General features: G+C 37.8%; 1 long non-coding RNA gene across 3 annotated transcripts in view; it reads right to left on the bottom strand.

The window, feature by feature from the left end:
* Nucleotides 1–15,194, bottom strand: part of LOC134473584 (uncharacterized) — a 175,601-nt gene that overhangs the window by 14,238 nt on the left and 146,169 nt on the right. For all 3 annotated transcript variants that reach the window (XR_010043884.1, XR_010043883.1, XR_010043885.1), the window contains exons 2-6: nt 7,642–7,772; nt 6,524–6,862; nt 2,367–2,548; nt 738–915; nt 350–541 (exon numbers count right to left, since the gene is read on the bottom strand). This is a non-coding gene — a long non-coding RNA (uncharacterized LOC134473584). The remainder of the gene's footprint in view (nt 1–349; nt 542–737; nt 916–2,366; nt 2,549–6,523; nt 6,863–7,641; nt 7,773–15,194) is intronic.

The following is a 15,194-nucleotide window of genomic DNA, read 5'->3' as shown; positions in this document are numbered from 1 at the left end:
GGTTTTCTGCCAAACTTTCCCACTAGAACTTGCTTACAACTGTCTTTCTGCAAAACTGCTAGCACAACTTGAATACAAATATAAGAGCCACACTCTGTCCCCAGATCAACAAAATGTCATCAATCTTTTCTATGATTTTAACTCTCCAGAATTTCTTTTTTATTGTACCGAAGCATGAATGGACAAAGAACAAGTCCATCTTGGCATGTTTAGAACTGCTGAGTGCTGGTGTTCCAGTGAATTTCTACAACGCTAATGTGTGTTGTAATGCTATCAAACAGAGCAGAAGATTGAGAGCTGTGCTCACCCCATCCCCAGCTGTCACATGTAAGGAGGTGCTTGCACTTACATTCAGATGTCCAAGTTCACCCTCAGGCTTCTACAGAGCATGGCATCAGTAGCTACATTTTGAACTGTGAGATGAGCAGTGGAAATAGAGTGTCTCTTCGGCAGCTTGTTCTAGTTCAAAGGAAGTTGTTGGTTGGAAATATGCTTTATGCCAAAATGTCTTCATGTCTTCCAAATGATTTGTTTGAAGATGCTATAAATATGTAAATGGAGTAGCCCAAATGAGATCCCCCGGAGGTAATCCTAGACTCTTGCTGGTTTCTTCTGGGTTTCCCATGGGACCACTTTCAGGGTTATACTCAGATGATACAAAACCAGCAAACATAGGCTTTGACAGTTTTTGTGAGTCTATTAGTCTAGGAAGTTTTATCCCATAAAACACTGCTTACCAATTTAGAATGACTTGTTTCCTTCGAGTCCCTGCTCCCTCAGAATTCTCTGCCTGATCATAGGTTGTGTACGTATCTTTCTCTTCTTGAGGCCAAGAACTTTGTCTTAAGCAGCTTTCCGTTTTCCATAATCTTTTCCAACACTACACCATATACTTCAGCTGCTCAGGAAATGTGGCTAAAGTGAATACATATGAAACTGAGGATTAATATAAAAGTCATGTATTTCCTGTTTGAAACATGGGTCATCCATGGAAATAAGAACCTTATGGAAGGAGAAGTTCATTATGTTTGAGATGTGCCTCAGCCACCAACAAGCCAAAAGAACTAATCCATCTTCCCAACAGCTGCTACCAAAGGAATGAAGAAAACTGGCAGCATAATGTCAAAACCATAAGATCCAAATATATCAGGCAGTATGCCTGTGTATTAGCCTCAAGAACCACAGTCACAAAATTAAATTAAGGACCAGAAAATGAATGAAAAAGCAAAATAAAATATAATTAATTATCATTAAATCTTTTGGAAGAGGAAAATAACTGATACTATCTTGCTTTAAGTGAAATATAAACACCAGCAGTTTTTTTTTGTTTTTTTTTTTTTTATTGGTACCGTGGATTGAACTCACGACTGCCTGCTTGCAAGGCAGGTGCTTATGCTGCTGAGCTAAATCCCCAGCCCCTACACCAGCAGTTTAATAATATAATTTTATAATATACAATATCCTTTAGCCCCATATGTTATCACTCCTTTACAAAAATGGGTGATGAAGGAAATTGTGCATATGGACTTAGGAAATTAAAGTATCTGAAGTTTCTTTAGTGTATACTTTTTGCTCTGGATCCCCATTTCTGCTAATGTTGAGGTTAGGTGGAAATGATAGGGTCCTTAAGTTTGAAAACTAAGGGTATTTTAGTTTCTTGCAGGCTCTCACCTGGTGTCCTTCAGTTATTTCCTACCACTAAAAGCTCTCTCATTCACATTGTCAGATTCAGGTGGTAGTAGCTTTTTTATTCATGTAAAATGATACATCGTAAGAGACTCTTCTATTGCTTTATGACCCTTACATATGAGTCAGATTTATCCCATATATCTGACTTTTTTGGAGAGAAAGAGAGAAAACCATTAGATCATACTCAGTAGTTAAAAAGGAGGAGGAGGAGGAAGAGAAGAAAAGAGAATTTCAGAGTCTTATATTATATCAAAGATATTACCATCTCTTTGAAATGGATGAAAGAGTTTTTCAAAACTTGATGGTCTGCTCAAATAGTCTATTCTCTGCTTCTAAGTTTCTTACCCTGACATCAGAAAGTCACCTATTTTCTGACCTTAGTGTTTTCCTAGATATATCCAGAGATCTCAGTACATTAAAAAATATCCTGTTATATTTTAATTTTGGATAAACAGATAGTGTTTATTCAGTATAAGCATATACTATGCCATATTTGGGAAACATCTATATTTTTTAAATCTATTGCTTATCTGAAATTCAGACTTAGGAGCTTCTTGTGTTTTTATTTGCTAAATCTAGCAACCATCCTCTAGCCTGTGGATTTTGGACAATGCAGCCAAACCATAGCTCAACACTTAGATATGGTGACAAAATTCTTGCCAGCTTTGATGACTTACAGATACACAGTCCATTCTCTATTTGGCCACTAGTCAAACTTTTGGATTTCCTGTGATAAATGTGGTTCACCATTGTTCATTCCAGGGAAAGCTACTGTTCAAATTAATCTTCGATGTGCGCCTTACAACACTGGATGCTGCTTTTGATGCTCTTTGGCACAAGGAAAATTCTGGGACAAGTCCTGCAACAGAGATATAGGGACTCATGATTCCTATTCATAGCAACTGAGATAACCAAAAATATAAATAAACAAATAAATGAACAAACCATACCTCTGAGATTCCTAGCCAAGTCTGTGCTTCCGAATACCTACCCTGCTACCTCAGAATTCTGTGAATTCTGGGCTTGACCCCAGAAAAGGCATTTCAATCATATAAAAGCTAATGAGAAGACAAAGGGAGAGGGCGAAGGAGAAAAAATAGGTCAGAGACTCTGGGGCAGGGAAATGACCCAGCTCTGTGAGTCTCCTCCTTCAGCACGGTGCTGTGGTAAGCAGCGTACACTTGCTTGACCTGTATGTTCTAGGGCCACATTAAGAGTTTCCTATCTGTCTTCATTTGCTACAGGCATTAAAAGGATAAAGAGTGGAATCAAGTGACAGGACAAGGGACTCAGAAACCCAAGAGAAGAGGAAAACTGTGAGTGATACACTAGACAAGTCATCTGTGGTCTGTAGTCTTTGGATGGTCATCTCCAGCAAGACCCTTTCCCAGTGTGTCTTGATGTCTTCACAGCAAGGCAGTGACCTTCTCAGCAAGGAAGAGCCGAGGAGCCCAGGGTAGATTCCATAATGCTTGATGCCACCAAATGTTTGCATTGTCACATACTGATCCCAATTTTAAAGATACAAGACAGGAAGGAGCTCACTTCTATCTTCAGAAAAAGCCTTGGCAGATTTTGTATAGGAACAACCTCACATATCTGAGACCGAGCTTAAACTCTTTCCTAGATTATCAATTCTTTAACTCCCCTCTCCATCTCCAAATAGGTATTAGACCGTAAACTTTACAGATTTCCATTATTCTCCTCCAGGCTCCTTCATTCTAACATGTACAGAAGCCTCATTAGATGCTGGGAAGACACAGCTATAAAGAAAGCTCTGGGCTAACCATCACAGATCTGGCTATCAGCTGGGGATGAGAGGTTTCTGGTATCCAAGCTCTGGCCTGCTAATTACTCGCTCTATTATGCATCATTTAAAGACATTTCAGCTTCAATTTATCTTTTACCACCAGTAATCAAAATAACTATAATGTGTAGCAGTACTAATACAATAATAAAATAATAACAACTTTACCTTCAATTTATAAGTAATGATTGATTAGTTCTATAATATGCAGTATGTATTCAATGTGTGTAAAGTTGGAGACAACTATTTGGAAGAAAATTAGAGACAATAAGATAGTGAAGGTCTCCAGTGGGCTTGCTTTGTAATCTGTATTTCTTTAAATTGTTTCTTTAAGAACTATTTTGTTCTGTTTTGATATGTTTAATCTTACCCTCTTTAAGGTAAAAAACAAGTGTGTAGGACCAATAACCACATTACTAAGTTTTTGTTGAACAGAACTGTTGGCAGTGTCACTATTTGAATATCACTTAATATGCTTTAATTTTGTAACCTGAACAACTATTTCTAAGATGACAATATATAACTTATCAACTAGTGATTTCTTACTGTTTATTTTTCTGTAATTCTGCATTATTTCTACCCCTTTTCTCGATTTTTTTTTGTTTTTTTCTCTTTAAAAAATAATAATAATAATAAATAAAAGAAATTCTTCCCTTGAAAGCAAATAACTTCAGGTAGATTGAAAGAAAACAGCCTATGTGCATGAGTTTCTGTCCTAAATTTTTTGAGCCAAACCCCATCAAGGAACCTGAAGGGAATCCCACATTCAAGAAAATAATTAAGTGAGAAGTGGGGACAGTCATGGTCCCTTACTTGAAGGACTCCGAAAGTTCCCCTGTGGAGCTAGATTGGCTCTTGACCTCTGATCAGCACCATACGTTCCATGAAGCTCATTGGCCAAATATCTTCTTAAAGAAAAGGAATATTCTACCTGCCTACATTTTATTAAAACTTTTAAAATGTTAATTTTTGTCAGTATTTAAGTTGCTCAGCTATGTACCTTCTGTTCTTTTCTTCTGATTGTCCCCAGCTTAATGACTAAAAATTTTGTAATTAACAAAATTGTTATCATTTTGATGATACTGGAGATTAACCCAAATTCTCGACACAGAGCTACGGTCTCACACCTGCTCAACTGCTGTTTTTGAGACTTGTGATCCTTCTGCCTCAGCCTGTTAGAGTACTGGAATTATAGGCAGAGGCCACAGGCATGGGTTCAGTTTAAAACTAGTCATTTTACTCCTACTTTAACAACTATATTTAACATTACTCATTTAACTGATCACAATTCTGGTTTTTTTGGTTTTTTTGTTTTTTTTTTTTGTATTTTTACCGGTACCAGGGATTGAACTCATGACCACATGCTTGCAAAGCAGGCGCTTATGCCACTGAGCTAAATCCCCAGCTCCCTGATCACAATTCTTTTACTTTCTTATACACTCCATTTTTATATCAACTGAAATCCTTCCAGTTTTGTTACATTTCACTTTAATTTCTGTTTTATTTTTTGTCTTTCTGGTGCTGAAGCTCAAACCCAGAGCCTCATCCCACATTTACCCTTCAGTTACCCTCATCCTTAGCCCACAATTTTTTTCTTTATATTGTTTTATCTCTCTTATTTTTAATCCCCAGAAGTGTTCCACAAAATATGATGGCATGTCTAGTCTGCACTATTTTTATTAGCCTAGCCTATAAAAAAATAATGAACAGGCTGCACAGCTGAGAAAAAATGACTATTGTGGAGGTAGTTCAAGTCCTAGCTGAAAGAGGGTAGATCGGTTCTCTTTTCCTGTTCAACTAACAGTGGTATTGTTAAACACTGCATTACCATTCCTTCCAGAGTTCAACTTCTGATTTTAAAACCTTCAAGCTAAGTAAACTAGTGGACCCATGGGCTGAAGTTTCCAGCATAATGAATCTTTCCCCCGTGACAGAAGAGCTGACCTGCTGGAATGGTATTGTCTTCTCATATTATGTTTTGAAGGGACTCCTTGGGTAAATGTCTATCCAGGGACTAACTCTGCACACTCCTGACATGCAATTTTTCCTTCCTAAGGAAACACAGATTGTGACCATTTTTTCAACCGAAGTCACTGTGTCTATCCCTGTAAAATATCTGCACTAAGGGAGAATAAATAACATATGAAAATCACCAGCTTAAATATAAATTTCTCTAATCTGCAGAAGAGGAACTTGGCCTTTTTCTTGAGGTCAGATCAGACTTTGCCTAAGAGTAGGATTCGAAGGAGAGATTTTATTTTATTAAAGTGGTAAGGACTAAGATCAAGTTGCCTTCTTTGCTGGATGGGATGCCCAAATTTCCCTCTAGGGGCGTGGCCATGGATTAAAAGCACCACTTGGTTCCCATTCACCCTTCATTATGGCTGAGGCAGACCAGGAGACAAGGAGGTCCCAGTTTTCAGACAATAGAGTTTGAGCATATTGATGGGTATATTATACCGTGATACATACAATACAACCAAGAGTATAAGTGCACAATCCTTGGACTATCTTTTTCACTCTAGGTCTGCAAATAAATTTTGAGTATTTGATTAAACTATTCTAAGTATTAGCTAGGTCAGCAAAGGAAAGTTCTTTAATTTTTAAAAACTTAAATCAATTTTAATTCCTTTATGAGGCTATGTCGAATCACATTGCTATATACTCTACCTCTGAAGCCCAAACACACAGATGAGTAAAGGAGGTGGTGAGGGGAAGACCCCATCATAGCAGGAACGTTTGATGCTATAATTTAGGCTTAGTTTTAAATCAGCCAAAAGACTGTGAACTTTCCTGAAATACCCATTAAAAGGAGCCAGTTTAGAAAGTTTACAGCCAGGTTAATAAATTACTTTGTACATACTGCTTCTAGCATTTTTAAAAATGATTAATTTTTTTGTACCCTGTAGATTTCTCTCACATAGGTAAAGAAAAAAAATCCTTGTCACAAGAGGCAGGAAAAATTTTTACAAAGCCAGAGATTATCCATAAGAAGATTTTTAGCTAAGTGCAATGATGTCTACTTACAATCTCAGATATTCCAGAGGCTGAAGCAGGAGATTAGGGGTGCAGAGTATATGTCTAGCTCAGCAAGTCACTGGGTTCAGTCTCTAGGACTGAAGAAAGAAAAGAGAAGGAGAGAGAGGAAGGGAGAGGAGGGAAAGGGAGGGGGAGAGTGCGGATGGGAGGAGACAGGAGAAAAGAAAAAGACTTAGACTTTAGCAAAACATATATAAAAGCCAGGAGTGATGGTACAGGCATGTAATACCAGCACTCAGAAGGCCGAGGCAGGATGATCAGTGTGAGACTGAGCTATCCTGAGCTACATAGTGATCTCAAAGTCAGCCTGAACTGCATAGTGAGACCCTGTGGGGAGAGAGAGAGAGAGAGAGAGAGAGACAGACAGACAGACAGACAGACAGACAGACAGAGACAGAGAGAAAGAGAAGTCATTAGAACCATAATTTGATAATTCAGGTACTAAATCCAAAATAATCTATGAACTAAAAAGAATGGGGCATCTCAATCATTTGCATCTCAGAAAGCATCACGCACATCCTACAGAAAGAACAACCAGAACCTTCTCTGCACTCATCACCCCACCTACTGCTGTGAATTGAAGGAAAAGGTGAGCTCAAATTTCCAGAACCTCTGCCTGTGACTATATTTGGAAATACAGTGCTTGCAGGTATAACCCAATTAAGATGAGGTCATTAGGGTATACCCTAATACAATATGACAGGAATTTTAGTTTATAAAGAAAATAACAAAAGGAGAGGTGACACTTTGTAACAGCTGGTGCAGGGACAGAGGACTACAGCAGGAAGTCAAAGGAGACCAAGTGTTGACTGTCAGGGAGATCCTACCCAAAGACTCTACCCAAAGTCTCAATGGACATATAACCCGTCTGACTCTTTGGTTTTTGGAGTTCTAGACTTTAGAACTGTGAAACAATATGCTTTTGTTGTTTTAAACCAGATAACCTAGAGTACTTTGTTAACAGCTGTCCCAGGAAATGAATGTATCTGCCCTACAAAAAATAACTCTCAAATCAGATTTTAATTTTTAGTGACTAGTTGACTATGTGTGGATTATATTTTTATAAGTATATATGATCACCAATTGAAACTCCCATTCCTTCTTACCCAAGGCCCACCATGGTCAGAACCTATTCACCATTCAGCTCTTGTGTTTTCATGCTTGTAGACTTCAAGTTGCCATATTGAACAGTCTATGTATATTACTGTTTTCTTCTTATAGATGCTCACCATTTTTCCTGAAAAAGAGAGAGAGAGAGAGAGAGAGAGAGAGAGAGAAAGAGAGAGAGAGAGAGAGAGAGAGAGAGAGAGAGAGAGAGAGAAAGAGAAAGAAATAGAGTTGAAGAGATTAAACAAGTACAGTGTCCTGGGTCACAAAATCAGTAAGTAGAGAACTGTGATTTAAGCCAGGTCTGTTTGATATTCATTTTCAGCCTCTTTAACCGTAATGCTTATTGATTTTACTTTGCACTTTGTCCAACAGTGTTTGACCTCCTCAAATGTTCTTTTCTGTTCATCATATAGATCATTATTCTAAATTGGGGATGAGGAAGCAAGCAGAATCGTCTCATGGGGCACTTCCTCCAACCTTGTAACTCCCTGAAAGAAATGCTAGAACAAAGGGTCACACATTCTCCCATTTACTCTTCTCTCTCTCTCTCTCTCTCTCTCTCTCTCTCTCTCTCTTTTTCCTGCATCCCACGTACCCCATGACTCATCTCTCTTCTCAGATCTGTCTTACTTGTCCTTCAAGTGTCCTTTATCCCACACTTTATCCCTACTTTATGCCCTTTCAGTGTCATTTTAAATGTCACTCAATGACTTCCTTTATATCATAGTCTAGTTGGGGCCTCCCAGTGCCCTGTGTTTTTCCTTGGTAACCACAGTTAGACAGTCTACATATATTGCTGTTTTCTTCTATTATTTGGGTAGCAGGACAGACTAGATTCTAAGGACCTGTGAGCCCAGCTCACAACAGTAGAAGTCCTGGGAAGCTGCCTCTTGTACCAGTTCCATTGATCCACAGTTGGGACCATACACAGATAAAGCTGAATTTGCCCAACAGGCTCCAGTGATAAGTAAGAATTTCTTTGGTGCTTGATGAACTATCAGTACTGCCCTCTACCATAGTAGTGTACATTGCTAAAGATGAGAAGGGTCAGTTGAAGAGCCCTACTCAGGCCCAGATTAGACAGTGTGCACAGCTGCTCTTACTTTAAGACTAGAAAGCTTGGTTCAGAGAGAGACAAGTGGTTCTAGATCCACTGTGACCTTCTCTCTCTCAACTGAGACACCTGTAAAATTGTTTGTCTGCAATTAGAAAATACAGACAATCTCTCTCACTGGGCATACGTCTGCCTGTGCTGATTTCCTCCTGAGTTCTGCAGAGGAGAAAATGTCATTTAATTTCCAGATGATGCTTGTCTGTCAAATAAATAACTACATCTCCTAAGATCTGGTGGATATGAGGCATTTCTTTTAATAATTAAGGTCACTCTTCTATAGTGAAGGAGAATAAAGTATTAAATATAAAATCCAATCTTTGAAATTTTCCTAAGCATAAAGTGTCAGATATAAAAGCAATCTTCTAAGTTTTTTTCAGAAATCCTGAAAAGTTTTGACTATCACAAATGTGAATGTTATGAAACAATTCCTTTTTCTAAGGACTAGATCTCTCTCTATAGATAAGGAAATTAGGACAATTCCTCATTTCCCTCCATTTTCAATTAGTTATGGATGTCCTTTAGTTTATGTATCTCTGTTGGCAAGGAAAACACAGATTATCTAGATGTCCTTAAAATCATAGCCTATTTGCTCTAAATATCCTATGTATCCAATATTTGGCACTTTTTCCAGAGTTTCTAATGGCAGAATTGGAAAAGATATCGCCAGAGATCCACTTCACAAACCCAAGCTTTGTAGCCAGCAAGCTACATCCAGTCTACAGTTCATGTACTTTAGGCTAAAATGGTTTTTAAAAAGGGTTTTAAATCCTCAGATTTTGCTGCAGTTCTACAGGATAATAACCCTAAATCTCAATGACTTACAAACACAAACATTTATTTCTTATTCACTGTCTCCCGTTGGCTGAGGCTGTGCAGGGCTCAGCTGGAATCCAGTAGCATCTGCTGGGACTCACTGAGTTTGGATTCAAACTGCAGGCAGGTTGTAGTCTGCTCCACCTGTTTCCTTGATCTGGGGCTGCAAAATGAGCCTTTCCCAGGTAAATGGAGGAGCACAAGCCGAGTGAAAAATAAGAAGTGCTTTTAAAATCATAGCACATTTTTTCCCATGTTTCTTTGGGCAAACTATATCACATGGCCACATACAGGGCCAATTAGGTGGGTTGTGTAAATTGCCTGTCCTATTGGGAAGCTCTAAAAAGTTACATAGAAAATTGTGTGAATGTTTAACTCTACAATGGGGGGGGGGGGGATACAGAGTTAAGAACAATGACCCAAACTACTCAGAGATCAACATATAATTCATCTGTAATTTTCAGAGTTTTCCAGAGAAACATAAACAGCAGGAGAGCAAGAGGGGGAGAGAGAGATATATAGAAACTGATGTATGCATTTTGGAGGTGAAAAGCTTCCATGATCTGAATCTATAAGCCAGAGAAACAGAAAAGTAAGTAGAGTGATTTAGTTTGAGTCCAAAGGTTTAAAAGTTAGAGACCAATGATGTAGTTCTTGTCTGAACCCAAATTCCCAGAAATCAGAAGTTTTGATGTCTGAGGGCAGGAAAGGACAAATGTCCCATTTAAAGAAGACAGGAAATTGATGCTTCTTCCACCCTTCTGTCCTATCTAGATCCTCCATGGACTGCATGATGTCTTTACACTGGTGATGGTGATGTTCCTTACTTAATGTACCAACTCAAATCCCTAATCTCTTCCACAAAGATCCTTACAAAAGTATTCAAAATTAATGTTTTACCAGCTATCATGGGCATCTCTTAGCCCAGTCAAAATGACACACAAAATTAAAGCAAGCCTCAAATTTTTCAAGCTTTAAAAATTTGTACACATCACTTCAAATTAGGGTTAACATCTAGTTAAAAAAAAATTAACAAGGTCATTGTTCCAACTAACAGGATGGAACTATTCTGTGCTATACATCTAAAATGTATAGACTCTCTACCTAGAAGAAGAGGTAAAATGCTTGAATCATGTTCTCTTCTGATAGCCCCGAGCTTAAATAGCATGATACAAAATTAACAGTACCTAAATACTGATATGAAATCAATACATTTTATATCACATCAAAAGATAATACTAAATCAAACAAACACAGCAAACTATTCACTTAGCACATGGAATATTTACTTAGCGTATATACACATACACATAAATATTTTCATTTAGAAGTGAGAAAATACTCAGGACAATTACACTTCCCATTTCTGTAATTGGTCATATTGACACAGCTTGTATTAGTAACTATCTTTCTGTACTGTCAATTCTATTTTCCCTTTGCCTTTGGTAAGTCCTCTGTTGATCACACTACCCTGCTTTCAAAAGGGGACCCATAGAAATAGGACCTTTGATAGAAGGCAAAGCAGCTCTTATTCTTTGACTCAAGATCTATGAATCAATAATCACCCACCCCAGCAGTCACTCATAGTCAAATGGAAAGCCCACTGTGTCCCATGTCTGGGTTCAAATTCTGGCTCACTATTTGCTACCTATGTAACCTGGGGAAAGTCACCTACTCTCTCTGAACTTTCATGCTTCATCTCTTAGGGTTTTAGTGTCGACTAATTGAGATAATATACATAAAAGTTGTTCTGTGATTTGAAACATGTTACTCAGGTGTTGGTTGTCATTATTAGCAGGACTCACCTAGTGAAACTCACATTACTATTTAAGGAAATGACCAATTTGCATAGCCACCTGGATTTTTACTGTCAACGACTTTGACTGGGATTCAAATGCTTTAGCAGCAGGGTTATTTCATTCACTGAAAATCCAGCTGGTATAGCAGTTTGGGATATGCGCTAAAAGATGCTTGGAAATACCTGCTGGTCTTTCAGCTATTGTGCTATAAAACCAGGTAGGGGAATCCTTTTATCATTTCCACAGCTGAATATGTTTTAAACCCCCTAACGGAGCCAAAATTGTAAGACCAAATTCCACTTGTGATAAAATCCAACCAGGTTAACATGTTCTTTCCTTGTTAACCACCTAGGCTTTTCTGGATGAAATCCTGCAGCCCTAAAACAGGCAAAACTTGACTTAACTTCAAGGAAAGTTTTGGATTTCAATGGACCTTTGAAGTCCCTTCAAAAGAGATAAGGACTTCAATGAGAGGTTTGCCCATATAGAGGACCACAGAGGCAGCCCATTTGTAGAAATTCAGTTCATCTAGGAGCAGAAGTCCTCTGGTGAAAATTGGTTCAGTAAGGAGGGGCTGAGTGAGGCATGTAAGTTCAAACTCAGTAGAATGAAAATGAGTCAGTGTAAGATAATCAAACTTTGTTGTTTTGTATTTTGCCTCTTGAGTTTATAAAGGCCGATCAATGTAATAATTATAGTAGGTTAGAGCCAACGTATACCATACAAAAACTTAGCACATGTCTAGCCCATTATAATATATATATTCATAGTCATTTATTTAACAAACAATTTTTAATTAAAAACTTCCATAAGACTCTGAGTTCAGAATTTTAGGCGTGAATGAAGAACTTCAATTTATGTTAAGTACATTCTTTGATACCAGATAAACTAAGGTGGCAATTGTTCAGATAGTTTTTATCACACAGTATTTTCCAAGTCAAGCTAATCATAATTGTATATTGGGAATCTTCAGCTCAAAACATTTCTAGCAGGGCACATTATGCTGCCACTAAATCATTTTTACTGTGAAAGTTATTGTTTTCTAAGCTGCAGGAAGTGTCAAATGATGCCACAGGAAGTTAATTATAGCAAATGTATTTAACCAGAGCTCACTGAAGAAGAGATTTCAAGTAGCTGGAAATATATATATATATATATATATATATATATATAGAGAGAGAGAGAGAGAGAGAGAGAGAATATTGGTCCTCCATTATAAAAAGTCTCTTTTGGATGTGTGATTCCTCAGTACATATTGCAATTCCTGGAATCCTTTTATTAATGGGGAAGACAGTGGCTCCATTGGTATATACCAAAAACTTCTCTCCCTTGCTAAGGACATCATTCTTATACGAAATCATGTTTGTTAGAGACTATTAGAATATTTTGTGGTGGATATTGTAAGATGATTCATCAATGGTCAATACAAAAACTATAAAATACAGTGCTTTTTTCTAGGAAAAAAAAACCCAGAACACTGTATTCGGTGCCAGATTCTAATAATTCTTAGGAATATAAGGGTTTTATTTAGTCCAGAGATTAAGATCTTAGAGTAAATATAATAAAAATACTTTAAAGGTTATATATCAACAAGGTGTCAGTGTGCATAAGGATGAAGTATTCAAGTCATAATTAAATTTCAAGTCTAATTATAATTTGAGGCATCTTTTTAATTACATTGCAATCTTTTCTTTACCTAGGAAGATGAGTAGTATAGTATCTTTTATCTATAATTTTCATTTAATTAAAAACATAAATAAATCAAATCTCCTTAAAAATATTTACTTTGGCACATTAAAAAGATTTATAGAGTTGGGTTTATCTGGTTAATCACATTTACTTTGAGGCATAAACATATTATGTATGAATATATAGGAGTAGAAGTCTAAATTTTCCTAAATATTTTGAAGCAGAACACTATGTTACCAATAATTATCTTTTTTGCCAGTGAGAATTCTTCTGTCATGTCTCAAAAACTCCTACAAATCCTTCAAAGCCAAGTTCAAATGTCACCTCTTTTGTGGAAAGATTTTCCTAACTCTCAAAGCAAAATTAAGGCATAGGCAATTGAGCCACAGCCAAGAGCTTAAATCCATAAGAAGCACTAAAATATCTGTGGGATTTTGCACAATCTCTGAAGAAAAGCATCTTTGCCAGGGTTCTTCCTTCAGAAAGTTTGAGCCCTTTGGAGTAGGAGACTACCACTCATACTCCATACCCTTACCTGGTAAATATCCCCATTAGAGATCATTAAACTGCATCATAAGGACCTAGCTCTTTGGTGAGCTTGGATCTCCCCTGCAAATGGGATTCTTGAACAATAGACAAGAGGTTGGAAACAGACATGAGTGTTTCTCCTCTGACCTGTCCCCCTGTAGTAATAGACCTCATCTCAAAGTTAAAGTTAAAACCTATCACTATAAATGCCTCTTGCTCCCATGTCTTATACTACATCTGATAATGGATTATAGAACGTAAACTAGGAAAAGGGGACATGAGGACTCGAAAGGGTGAAGCACAGGGAAAGGATGGTAAGATCAATGGATGAAAGAACCTGTAGGGTGTGTGAAATTTGAGAATGGAGAAAGAGCTGGAAAATTAGATGATAAAGTGGGAACTGGAAATTGAGATTGTAGAGAGGTGCAGTTATTGTTAATGATGAGGTTAGGGCTGTAACCAAGGAACCAATCGCTGAGGCAGGGTGGAGGAGGCAGGCAAAATCATTGGAGCAAAGGAAGCCACTGGGAACAAGAGATTGGAAGTATTTCCATAAGAACAAAGACAGCATCATGAACTATGACAATGTTGGAGTTAGTGAGACTCTACCAGCAATTCAAACATTCAAGAAATTAGGCTATGTGACCATAGCAGGAAGGGGTCAGTATATAGTTTACGGTTTTATAATGAATTAGTGTTTATGTACTTTGGACAAAATACCTGATACTGCAAATTAAAGGAGGAACAGTTAATTTGGCCCCTGGTTTGAGAGGGTTCAGTCCATACTTGACTGACTCCAGGAAACAAATATGAGGAAAGGACCTCAAGGAGAAAAATTGTTTAGTGCATAGCTCTTCTAACCAACATCCATGTAACAAAGAGAGAAAACAGGAATCAGATGAAAGAGAACCAGTGTTTTGAGGGGTGGACCACGGTTTTTCATCTAATGAAGGGAAGTGATAGAAACTTGATCATAAGTAAAGGGAATGTTCACAGAAGAGACAGAGGATGTAAGGATTATTGCTGGTGGTTGAGTATGATTTCCAGGAAGCAGAGGAGAAAGGATTGCAGGTATTGGAGAGCCATAGGAGTCAAGGTCATAAAAGGCGATGTGCAGAATGTAAGGGCAAGATGAGGGAAGCTGTGAGGTTATTTTGCAACGTTAAGATTCTTGAGTTCCTAAAAGAATCAGGGTTAAAGAACAAAGTTAGTTAATCTTGATGTTCTCAAGATTGATGGTAGTGTTGAAGCTTCAGGTAATGGAGGCAGAGGGGGATTAGGGCCTCCCAGAATTCTCATAGGCCCTGAGACTCTTTCTTTAGCCCATCATCTTAGAGTCAAAACAAAGAAGTTTGGGGCTTGAGCTCTGTGATCTCCTAGGTACTGTTTCTTGACTTTTGGAGCACTCAGGAGTTCTGAGATTCCTCATAACGCTTATAAAAGGGCATCTACAAGCCAAATACAGTGGCACATGGCTGAATCCCAGCACTCTGAGGTTCACTATGAAGCCGAGGCAGAGGGATTGCACGTTCAAGCCCAGTTATGTCAATTTAATAACTCAGCAAGAGTAAAAAAAAAAAAGTACTAGAGTTGTGGCTCAGTGAAA

Source organism: Cavia porcellus, unplaced genomic scaffold (genome assembly GCF_034190915.1).
Source record: "Cavia porcellus strain 051 isolate PalLab524CR breed Dunkin Hartley unplaced genomic scaffold, mCavPor4.1 scaffold_27, whole genome shotgun sequence".
NCBI lineage: Eukaryota > Metazoa > Chordata > Mammalia > Rodentia > Caviidae > Cavia > Cavia porcellus.
Note: the sequence above shows the minus strand (reverse complement) of the source record. Positions and strands in the feature narration are given on the sequence as shown.